General features: G+C 44.3%; 2 protein-coding genes and 1 long non-coding RNA gene across 3 annotated transcripts in view; 2 read left to right on the top strand and 1 right to left on the bottom strand.

The window, feature by feature from the left end:
* The window catches only part of LOC139533065 (zinc finger protein ZFP2-like), a 316,223-nt gene that overhangs the window by 84,709 nt on the left and 218,959 nt on the right, over positions 1-12,555 (bottom strand). The gene's annotated exons all lie outside the window — the stretch shown is intronic.
* The window catches only part of LOC139533031 (zinc finger protein ZFP2-like), a 530,089-nt gene that overhangs the window by 415,726 nt on the left and 101,808 nt on the right, over positions 1-12,555 (top strand). The window lies entirely within an intron of this gene.
* LOC139533095 (uncharacterized) lies at positions 10,491-12,093 on the top strand. Its single transcript, XR_011666693.1, has 2 exons — positions 10,491-11,116; positions 11,460-12,093. It is a non-coding gene; the product is annotated as an uncharacterized lncRNA (long non-coding RNA).

Raw genomic sequence — 12,555 nt, 5'->3', positions numbered from 1 at the left:
CGAGTCCACTCAGACAGACAATGGATTAGTCCACTCAGACAGACAATGGATTAGTCCACTCAGACAGACAATGGATTAGTCCACTCAGACAGACAATGGATTAGTCCACTCAGACAGCCGTGAATCAGACAGATGGCTCATGTGCCATACATTTTTATATATATACTGTATATATATATTTGCCACTGCTTGACTAAAAAAAGCTTGGTTGACCAACAGCCTATCTATCAACCAAACAATCTACCAGTTGACTAAATGGGGTCTCAGTCCTAAAAGCTTTTCAACAGTCAAAGGCAAAAAGAATGAAAATTATTAGTATTTTCATCCTCCTCTCACTCATTTCAACTATACAGACTCATCTCAACTATACAGACTCATTTCATAGAACTTTAAAACACTGGCAGTTTGTCTACTTCACTTCTTTACATTTACATTTACATTTAAGTAATTTAGCAGACGCTCTTATCCAGAGCGACTTACAAGTTGGTGCATTCACCTTATGATGTCCAGTGGAACAACCACTTTACAATAGTGCATCTAACTCTAAGAGGGGGGGGGGTTAGAAGGATTACTTTATCCTATCCTAGGTATTCCTTAAAGAGGTGGGGTTTCAGGTGTCTCCGGAAGGTGGTGATTGATTCCGCTGACCTGGCGTCGTGGGGGAGTTTGTTCCACCATTGGGGTGCCAGAGCAGCGAACAGTTTTGACTGGGCTGAGCGGGAGCTGTACTTCCTCAGAGGTAGGGAGGCGAGCAGGCCAGAGGTGGATGAACGCAGTGCCCTTCTTTGGGTGTAGGGCCTGATCAGAGCCTGAAGGTACGGAGGTGCCGTTCCCCTCACAGCTCCGTAGGCAAGCACCATGGTCTTGTAGCGGATGCGAGCTTCAACTGGAAGCCAGTGGAGAGAGCGGAGGAGCGGGGTGACGTGAGAGAACTTGGGAAGGTTGAACACCAGACGGGCTCCGGCGTTCTGGATGAGTTGTAGGGGTTTAATGGCACAGGCAGGGAGCCCAGCCAACAGCGAGTTGCAGTAATCCAGACGGGAGATGACAAGTGCCTGGATTAGGACCTGCGCCGCTTCCTGTGTGAGGCAGGGTCGTACTCTGCGAATGTTGTAGAGCATGAACCTACAGGAACGGGTCACCGCCTTGATGTTGGTTGAGAACGACAGGGTGTTGTCCAGGATCACGCCAAGGTTCTTAGCGCTCTGGGAGGAGGACACAATGGAGTTGTCAACCGTGATGGCAAGATCATGGAACGGGCAGTCCTTCCCCGGGAGGAAGAGCAGCTCCGTCTTGCCAAGGTTCAGCTTGAGGTGGTGATCCGTCATCCACACTGATATGTCTGCCAGACATGCAGAGATGCGATTCGCCACCTGGTTATCAGAAGGGGGAAAGGAGAAGATTAATTGTGTGTCGTCTGCATAGCAATGATAAGAGAGACCATGTGAGGATATGACAGAGCCAAGTGACTTGGTGTATAGCGAGAATAGGAGAGGGCCTAGAACAGAGCCCTGGGGGACACCAGTGGTGAGAGCACGTGGTGCGGAGACAGATTCTCGCCACGCCACCTGGTAGGAGTGACCTGTCAGGTAGGACGCAATCCAAGCGTGGGCCGCGCCGGAGATGCCCAACTCGGAGAGGGTGGAGAGGAGGATCTGATGGTTCACAGTATCAAAGGCAGCCGATAGGTCTAGAAGGATGAGAGCAGAGGAGAGAGAGTTAGCTTTAGCAGTGCGGAGCGCCTCCGTGACACAGAGAAGAGCAGTCTCAGTTGAATGACTAGTCTTGAAACCTGACTGATTTGGATCAAGAAGGTCATTCTGCGAGAGATAGCAGGAGAGCTGGCCAAGGACGGCACGTTCAAGAGTTTTGGAGAGAAAATTAAGAAGGGATACTGGTCTGTAGTTGTTGACATCAGAGGGATCGAGTGTAGGTTTTTTCAGAAGGGGTGCAACTCTCGCTCTCTTGAAGGCGGAAGGGACGTAGCCAGCGGTCAAGGATGAGTTGATGAGCGAGGTGAGGTAAGGGAGAAGGTCTCCGGAAATGGTCTGGAGAAGAGAGGAGGGGATAGGGTCAAGCGGGCAGGTTGTTGGGCGGCCGGCCGTCACAAGACGCGAGATTTCATCTGGAGAGAAAGGGGAGAAAGAGGTCAAAGCACAGGGTAGGGCAGTGTGAGCAGAACCAGCGGTGTCGTTTGACTTAGCAAACGAGGATCGGATGTCGTCGACCTTCTTTTCAAAATGGTTGACGAAGTCATCCGCAGAGAGGGAGGAGGGGGGGGAGGGGGAGGAGGATTCAGGAGGGAGGAGAAGGTGGCAAAGAGCTTCCTAGGGTTAGAGGCAGATGCTTGGAATTTAGAGTGGTAGAAAGTGGCTTTAGCAGCAGAGACAGAAGAGGAAAATGTAGAGAGGAGGGAGTGAAAGGATGCCAGGTCCGCAGGGAGGCGAGTTTTCCTCCATTTCCGCTCGGCTGCCCGGAGCCCTGTTCTGTGAGCTCGCAATGAGTCGTCGAGCCACGGAGCAGGAGGGGAGGACCGAGCCGGCCTGGAGGATAGGGGACATAGAGAGTCAAAGGATGCAGAAAGGGAGGAGAGGAGGGTTGAGGAGGCTGAATCAGGAGATAGGTTGGAGAAGGTTTGAGCAGAGGGAAGAGATGATAGGATGGAAGAGGAGAGAGTAGCGGGGGAGAGAGAGCGAAGGCTGGGACGGCGCGATACCATCCGAGTAGGGGCAGTGTGGGAAGTGTTGGATGAGAGTGAGAGGGAAAAGGATACAAGGTAGTGGTCGGAGACTTGGAGGGGAGTTGCAATGAGATTAGTGGAAGAACAGCATCTAGTAAAGATGAGGTCAAGCGTATTGCCTGCCTTGTGAGTAGGGGGGGAAGGTGAGAGGGTGAGGTCAAAAGAGGAGAGGAGTGGAAAGAAGGAGGCAGAGAGGAATGAGTCAAAGGTAGACGTGGGGAGGTTAAAGTCACCCAGAACTGTGAGAGGTGAGCCATCCTCAGGAAAGGAACTTATCAAGGTGTCAAGCTCATTGATGAACTCTCCAAGGGAACCTGGAGGGCGATAAATGATAAGGATGTTAAGCTTGAAAGGGCTGGTAACTGTGACAGCATGGAATTCAAAGGAGGCGATAGACAGATGGGTCAGGGGAGAAAGAGAGAATGTCCACTTGGGAGAGATGAGGATCCCAGTGCCACCACCCCGCTGACCAGAAGCTCTCGGGGTGTGCGAGAACACGTGGGCAGACGAGGAGAGAGCAGTAGGAGTAGCAGTGTTATCTGTGGTAATCCATGTTTCCGTCAGTGCCAAGAAGTCGAGGGACTGGAGGGAAGCATAGGCTGAGATGAACTCTGCCTTGTTGGCCGCAGATCGGCAGTTCCAGAGGCTGCCGGAGACCTGGAACTCCACGTGGGTTGTGCGCGCTGGGACCACCAAGTTAGAGTGGCAGCGGCCACGCGGTGTGAAGCGTTTGTATGGTCTGTGCAGAGAGGAGAGAACAGGGATAGACAGACACATAGTTGACAGGCTACAGAAGAGGCTACGCTAATGCAAAGGAGATTGGAATGACAAGTGGACTACACGTCTCGAATGTTCAGAAAGTTAAGCTTACGTTGCAAAAATCTTATTGACTAAAATGATTAAAATGATACAGTACTGCTGGCTGGTGAAGTAGGCTAGCTAGCAGTGGCTGCGTTGTTGACTTTGTTTGAAAGTGTAGCTGGCTAGGTAACCTCGATAACTGGCTAGGTAACCTCGATAACCTCGATAATTACTCTAAACTACACAATTATCTTAGATACAAAGACAGCAAAGACAACTATGTAGCTAGCTAACACTACATTAATCAAGTCGTTCCGTTGTGATGTAATAGTTTCTACAGTGCTGCTATTCGGTAGAAGTTGGCTAGCTGGCTAGCTAGCAGTGTTGACTAGGTAGGAGAACGGTGGCGCGGCGCGGCGGACGAAAATAGCTGGCTAGCTAACCTCGATAATTACTCTAAACTACACAATTATCTTAGATACAAAGACAGCAAAGACAACTATGTAGCTAGCTAACACTACACTAATCAAGTCGTTCCGTTGTAATGTAATAGTTTCTACAGTGCTGCTATTCGGAAGAAGTTGGCTAGCTGGCTAGCTAGCAGTGTTGACTACGTTAGAAGGACGAAAATAGCTGGCTAGCTAACCTCGATAATTACTCTAAACTACACAATTATCTTTGATACAAAGACGGCTATGTAGCTAGCTAAGAAAAAATTGCTAAGATCAAACAAATCAAACCGTTGTACTGTAATGAAATGAAATGAAATGTAATACTACCTGTGGAGCGAAGCGAAATGCGACTACTCGCTCCAACCCGGAAGTCCGTGGTTTAAAATTAATTAATTAATTAATAATAAACGTTTTATTATTTTCATGAAATGCTATTAACATATTACTATGTTGGGACCGCTGAAATAAAGGATAATGAGTGACACCCTTGGGGGTGTCAAAAGGGGGAATCTCTAAAACCCCACATTTTTACTTGTTTTAACCTATCTACTATGCTAGCATATACAACTCTTTTTCCAAGGTCGTTGGTTTCAAGTTCCTGGGTTCAACGGCAACCCAGTATATGGATACATAAGTTGGTTACACCCCATGGGGGTGTAAAAAGGAGGATTGTGAGGTTCTGAGTTATGCACTATAACCCAATACTATAACACATGTGATTGAATATTAGCAACTGTTGGCCTGGGAGCCTGGGTGTCTGTGTGTGTGTGCTGGAAGTAACAGTTAGCCCCAGATAAGTGTGCTGGGAAGCGGTGGTTAGCCTTGAGCGAGAACAGTGTGCTTTTGTATGCAGGTGCGAATAGCTCAGACAATGTTGGAGAGCTGTCTGACCTCAGTCTCTGGGGTGAGGGAGCGTAATCTACACAGCAACAGCGCCGGGACACCAAAGAGCACAAAGAGGCTAGGACTAGCCTGAGCGCCGGCGATAGGCTGGGTGAGTCTACACCACGCCCAGTCTCTACTCTGACAGGCCGGCTCGGAAGCGGGAACTATCTCTGTCATGAGTATATTATAATATCTTTGTCAGGAACAAGTCAGTTCCTTGTTTCACCCTGCGGGGTGGTGCAGTGAACCCGTATATACGAAAGTTGCATTTGCCATTTATTACTTAGTTAATAAAAAGTACATAGCATACAATTAGTGACTCATTGTCATACTTGTCCTTATACCAGATTGAATTGACGCAACCCTAACAGTACAATTGTCCTTATTTTAGCGCCCCAAAAACGTAATACTTCCAGATCAACTGTAATGTCAATACCATTGTAAAGCACAATTTCTCCCCTTTCCAACAGAATCAATTACATGATCTAAACGCTGCCCGTTTCTGCATGATTCAAACAGGCAATGAGCCCCGTCGGGTCTTTTTAAAAATGGCGGGTGGGGAAGCGAAAATAATGCTGATAGTGAGAAGGAGAGATGTTGTGTGGGAAAATTGCTTTTTTTCACTCGATCTGTCCAACTTATCACCTTATCGCCTCTAAAATGTAAATAAAACACTATAAAGAGTTTATATAATGTGTCATTATATACCTATTTGAAGGTTTGTGTCGAATTTGAATCGGGTTTTTAGGGCGGTGCTAAAGTGATCTTAGAAGTAAACAGCGGCTTTGAGAATAATGATCGCATGCAATGATGACGCAAAAAATGACTAGGTATTACCCCCGTCACTGTCCATTTCTTGTTTTTAAATTATGAGAGAAGTGCTACACCTGGTGGAGAGAGATTGTAAGACAGAAATAGTTGCTTTATGCGTGCTGTACGTTACGACATGACACGTCACGATGAAACGGAGTGTCCGTTTTTTCAACTTTTCTCCAATACTATAGAGCCATTACCATGTCGATCAACGCTTGAATAGAAACGTAGTTCACACCCCCGATTTTGAAGTCAACACAGTCGCTACAGTCCCATTAGTTTTCTTTGTAGCCTCATTTGAATGTTGCGGTTGCGCACATTTGTACGGAATGGGGTGAGTTTACGTTAGATAGTAGGGCGGGAAAGCAGGGCTAACAGATTTGATGGTTGTACTGTTAGCTAACTTACTGTATCGGTCTAGCTAACTACGGTTAGCTATGTTTTCTTGTAACAGGTGTGGAGTCATTGTTTTTTTACCAATTTTTATTTATTTTATGAACTAGCTGGAGTCTAACATCAACGTTACTCTCTGGGTACCTACCGTGAAGCTGGTTGGTTTGCTAACTAACTAGTATGGCTTATTTTACCATTTAATTTACACTGTAGGTACCATTTAATTTACACTGTAGGTACCATTTCATTTACACTGCCAGCCTTTTTCACGCTACCTAAACGATACAATTTGTTCATTCCACTCTTACAAGCAATGCCTGTAGAATATATTTATTTTATTTTATTAGTCCTACTGAGACAGAGGTTACTGAGACAGAGGTTACTGAGACAGAGGTTACTGAGACAGAGGTTACTGAGACAGAGGTTACTGCATAACTTCCAGGGTTTCAAACAAGGTCTCTTGACACAGATTTCAAGGTTAAGCAAAATGGGTGTTATGGACACACCAACAAGGTCATGGACAGGTATGTCATATCTTTAGAATGGATCCAATAAGAAAGTCATTTTAAAGGTGTCGTTAGTGATACAAACTGTCTGCAACAAAGACAGTAAATCCAAGAGCCTTAGCAGTTTGAAAGTGTTCAATTCACAAAGAACATCCTATGTGTGCTTGACTTTCAGGCTCTTTTACCAATGGCCTTGTTCAACGGCCGTCACGCAAAGCGGCGATTAGGAAACACAACTGTCGGCTAAACATTCCCCATTTCTTAAAAAAAAATGTTTTACCCCCTTTTCTCCCCAATTTTTGTGGTATCCAATCGCTAGTAATTACTATCTTGTCTCATCGCTACGCATGGCTTTCGACAAAGGTCCTCCGAAGCACAACCCAACCAAGCCGCACTGCTTCTTAACACAGCCGCCTCCAACCCAGAAGCCAGCCGCACCAATGTGTCGGAGGAAACACCGTGCACCTGGCACCCTTGGTTAGCGCGCACTGCGCCCGGCCCGCCACAGGAGTCGCTGGAGCGCGATGAGACAAGGATATCCCTACCGGCCAAACCTTCCCTAACCCGGACGACGCTGGGCCAATTGTGCGTCGCCCCACGGACCTCCCGGTCGCAGCCAGCTGCGACAGAGCCTGGGCGCGAACCCAGAGACTCTGGTGGCGCAGCTAGCGCTGCGATGCAGTGCCCTAGACCACTGCGCCACCCGGGAGGCCAACATTCCCCCATTTCAAGTAAACATTTTTGACTTGCGATCTCCGCATACTGACAAATATATTAGGCTACAGTGTTCAGTTTACCAATTAATGTGATTTATAATAGTCTATTAGGGAGGAGTGAAAGAGACAACTTGCGCCATTCAAACAGGCCCTCGTCTTTTCTACACTGCGTGCAAGTTTGAGCCCTAATCAATTGTCAGCCCCTGAGAAGGACAACTTTAACTAAACTTATCTTGTAAATTGCTTTTTGTCTTTGACAGACACGGAAAAGCAAACACATTTATCCACTTCTAAATTATTCTGAATAAATGTAATAAATTATCATTATTACTGCACAACACAAAATAGCCACCATTGGTTAGTGATAAACCGGTGGTTTGAGCCCTGAATCCTGATTTAGTTGCCGTGGGGAACCTGTAAGATGCTCCATATCTATTAGTCTTTTCTATAACTTACTGTGTTTATTTTGGTGTTACAGCTGCAGTCAAGAAATGGAACAGCAAGGCCACTGACCATGATGTCCGGAGAGCTGTGGCAGACCACCTCAAGCATGCTCCTGGTAGAACCAGGGGTGATGGATTCCACGTCACCACCACATAGGGCCGTTGCTAACGCAGCGAAATATATCTATAATTTTGATTGATAATTATTCAATGAATATAATTAATTATATTAATTTGACCTTAACTGTATTTTGTCTTATCAATGTACTAGATAGTATTATTTGACTGAATGTTTTGTGCAAATACTGGAGTAATGTAATGAGTAGTGGGATTGACCATTTTCTGGTTACTGCATCCATGTGTATAGGCTACAAGTACATTTAAATTATGTTCTTTGCAAGTCGTTAAAACAACGACCTGAAAAATACTTATTTTCAACTTTCAACCAAAACGGGCCTAGAAGGACGTCTTTTCAACGACATGAAAAATACATATTTTCAGCTTTCACTTTCAACCAAACCCGAACGGCATAGTCGTCTTTTCAACGTCTTTTTAAAGACAGTTTGCTGGGTGTGCAGCTTGCTCCGATTCTGAATAAATTTGTGTCTGTTTCTTTCTAGCTGGCAAAATAAGTGAGCTAGACTTTGTTTGGTTCCGTTTCATCTGCTGCTGGCTTGATAACGTTTTTTCACATGCAATTGTTTAAATGAGATTTGTATTCTCTAAAGATTTTAATTGTGTTCATATCTGATGAATATTGAAGAAAAATTCTCACAGCCGTTTTCCACACCAAAATGTGAACTACAATTTGGTGCGCACCATTTTACTATGTACAGTAGGCAGTAAACTCCCCATGTGTCATCAAAATTACGATCTTGTGTTAGTGGTTTATATATGCGGGGAGCATAAATTGTACAATTATAAACTAATAAATAATGGTTCAGGTTAGAACTGTTGATGATTCGTTACTAGAGAAATGAGACCAAGTCAAGACGCTGGACAGGGTGGATCGGTATATAGTAAGACAGTTTAATCGGATGTAAAGATATCTGAGCAAAACGTGCACGGACTCATTCATTTAGCTCAGAAGGAACTAGCCGAAAGGGGTCCCGAAACATGGAGTGCATTTACATTTTATACATTGAATGACGTAGGTAGATTCTGGCAGTTCGTGCTCCTGACTGGTCGCTGTGAGTGGAGGGCGGTCCCCTTCAGGCTGATATCAATGTTCCATTGGTTCTTAGTAGTGTTCTTTGTCCTTGGAACCCAGCCCCGACAGAGGGGTGTGGGTGTGTATGTGTGTGCGTTCGTGCAGTGGCATTCCTGTGTGTTTCTGCAGTCATGAGATAAGAGGAGACAGTAACCAGCAGTTGTTGTCTTAGGGCCAGGGGTTCCCTCCACGCTGGTGTCCATGCCTCATTGGTTCTTGGCACTGTTCTTTGTTCTTGGAAACCCAGCCTGAAACAAGGGTGTGTGTGTGTGTGTGTGTGCATGTGCATGTGCGTGTGCGTGCTCGTATAATGACATTCCTGCCTTATCAGTGGTCATAAAAGGTCTGAGTCAGCCATCCTCCCCTGAGTGGGGGAGTGAGGTTTGTATCTGTTACGGGCAGATGGTGTTTAACTGTGGGGTGTAGCAAGATAATTGCAACAAAGTCTGCTTTAATAAGGAAGGCATTATAACAGTATTATAGCTATGTGTTAAGGTCAATGAAGACAACATTTCTTACAGAACCCATGTATATTAATTAATATACTGCACCAACTACATAAATATATGATCGGGTCCATTGGCTTCTATTTGGACTTTAAAACGCAGACAGCGGGCGCCGCCATTTTTCCAGCTCGTGAGATTTTAAAAAAAATACACAAAACCAATAACAAAACGAACTCGGAAATCTCAAATAAATTGAATATTTTTTTATTATCTTGACGAAATGATGTACATTGAGTCAGACAAACCCAAAATCTCAAGCTATATGACTTGTAAAATCGTTTTCATCACGACACAAATTTAACTTAAGAAACCTGACAATCTTTTGACGGATTTGTAACCTATCATGACATCATGTTCTTTCGATTTTAGATAGTTTAAACGTGCTATTACCTACCTGTAATAGTAAATAGAAACGGAGACAAAAAGCATCGTCTTCACAGCACAGATTCTTAACAATGGTGCGCGGCCATAGAGATAGATAGAGAACTCATCTTTGTATCTGTGTCATTATAGCGTCTGTGACAGAATGCGCAGCGGCATTGACGGGATTCGATTAATCTGGCCTAGGCTCCCTGATAGGCGTGTTTTGCACGGGGTGAAAGTTGATGGCATTCGTTTTGTTTTTGGCCAGGTGCCACATTCAAAGCCCACAGCTAAATCGGCTCCAAACAAAAGTGATGTAATTAAGCACTTGGAGTAATGAGTAGGATTCTGTGTTTTCACATGAAAAAGTTATTGATTTTGATTTAAAAAAAAAAGCTTTATCTGCCTTCCCAATGAAACCTGGTTTAAAAAATTCAAATAAATATTTGATGGAAAAGAGATGTTTCTGGATGATGCACCTTGTTGACAAAATGACCGAAAGGTGCAGATTACTGTTGCTATTTGAGAAGGGCGCTAATCCCTTGCCACATTTGCCTGTTACTGTTTACATCACGGGCCATAGACCGGTGCCCCGTGGCTCAGCATAATCCCTACTGATGAGCCAGCTGGAGATTCCAACCGGGTCACGAGGGATCAGTCAATGAAGTTGGAAGTACCACCCAGTTGACTACATTAAAATGGTGGAAGCCAGCAATGCATTGAGTTATAATAAGAACTAGAAACAGCCTCCAAGATGGCCGACCATTGTTTTGAATGTAATCTACTCACGGTCAGATTCTCCTATTCAAGGAGGCTGACATCTTGCTAGTTCCGGTTTCAGGAGCCCATTAGTAAATGTCAGTGGCGGTCTGCCGTTTAAGACAAGTGAGGACAGGTCTTTTTTTTAATGAGCATGGCCTTATTTCTATAACAGCATATTGGATGACTATCATTCATATGCCATTCACCCAGCTCAATGTAACATCGATAGGTTTAGGCTACTACATGATACTCAAATTTTCCCTATACCCATCAAGAGGTTTTTCTTTTGGGGGGAGGGGTTATTTCTTGCATTATTAGTTTAGAACGTTTCTTGCCTTATTACCTACAGCTGAAAATAACTTTTGGTTATTGGATCGGCGGTCACTCACCAGCATTTCAACCTGAAATACAACTTTCCTGAATTGGATCCTTTGTTTGTACCCCATGAGGCAATTCAACTGATCCCAGGTGCTGCTCCAGGGCGCCGCAGACTGAGAAGAGGTGTGGACTTTTGGTTCGACTCACGGTAGGTTTTGACCAGAAGCGGGCACGAAGATAGTCAAGTAAGTCAGCCCACTGTGTGTAGGCTGATGAGCTGCTCGCTAGCAACTTTACATACTAGAGTGAAGTTAAATATCATCAGCTAGCCAACGCCATATTAGCTTGTTATGCTAATGTTCACCTATTTATCATTGTAAATTAAAAACTCATAATCCAAATGCGTTTGTAGATAACAGTAATGGAAGAGGGTGAAAGGATTTTCTGCTCCAGCTGTCAGAAAAGGAAAACTATGAAGACAGAGAGATAATAGTCAGGGCTGTCTAATTGGAATATAATGAAGCCTGTTTCTTTGTGATGTCTGTCCTCAGATATGGAGAGCTGTGAAAGCCTGTCTGCAGATGAAATCAAATCAAATCAAATCAAAGAGGTCCCAGTGAAGGTCCAAGAGACTGTCTGCAGATGGAGAGGTCCCAGTGAAGGTCCCAAGAAACTGTCTGCAGATGAAGAGGTCCCAGTGAAGGTCCAAGAGACTGTCTGCAGATGAAGAGGTCCCAGTGAAGGTCCAAGAGACTGTCTGCAGATGAAGAGGTCCCAGTGAAGGTCCAAGAGACTGTCTGCAGATGAAGAGGTCCCAGTGAAGGTCCAAGAGACTGCAGCCACATCCTTGTGGGCCATAGGATTTGTGTGTATTATTGTTGGGCCGGAATAGAAGTCTGCTCACCCAGTAGAGCAGGGAGTGGATCAAGGTTGGCCACCTCTGGTATGGATATTTTAGTTTTTCTAAAAATGATGCTTTAGTAATAATAGCCTACTTACTAAGATGTCTAACATTTACAAACAAGTTAGCTTATTTGTACATTGAAATTATATGTTGATTCATTCCATTTTTATTAATTGTTAAACATGTTTTAATTGTAACGTAAAAACATTATTCAAGATGAACTAGTGTCAATGTTCATTAATTACAGATCAGAATTCTACAATAAAAAGGTGTGAAGGGGATCTGTCTCTAATTTGTCTGTGTTTCTGTCTCAAATGAACATGACCTTTTTGTCCAGTTGTAATCTCTCTGAGAGGTTTTATTTGATTGTCACGCTGTCTCAGTATATCATCCATTTAGCTGCTTATCATAATGGCATGCATTACCAATGCAGCCATATGTCTACAGTATGATGGCATTACTGGCCTAATGGACATGTGCAATCAATGTGCCCCTTGTCATTATACATCAGCAGCAGACAACAGCTAAACTCACATCATTTTCATATTGTTGAGCTGTTCTACATTTTAAATAGATAATGTATATGAAGCTAACCATAAGCCAGATTTGTTACATGATTTATCTGACATTAAATTGTTTAGTGCAAATCCAACCCTTGTATTCTAGGTTGAAGGATATTTTATTTCAGCTCATGAAACATGGGACCAACACTTTACATGTTGCATTTATATATTTTTTCAGTG

Source organism: Salvelinus alpinus, chromosome 10 (assembly GCF_045679555.1).
Source record: "Salvelinus alpinus chromosome 10, SLU_Salpinus.1, whole genome shotgun sequence".
Taxonomy (NCBI): domain Eukaryota; kingdom Metazoa; phylum Chordata; class Actinopteri; order Salmoniformes; family Salmonidae; genus Salvelinus; species Salvelinus alpinus.
This window is presented reverse-complemented; position numbering and strand designations above follow the sequence as displayed.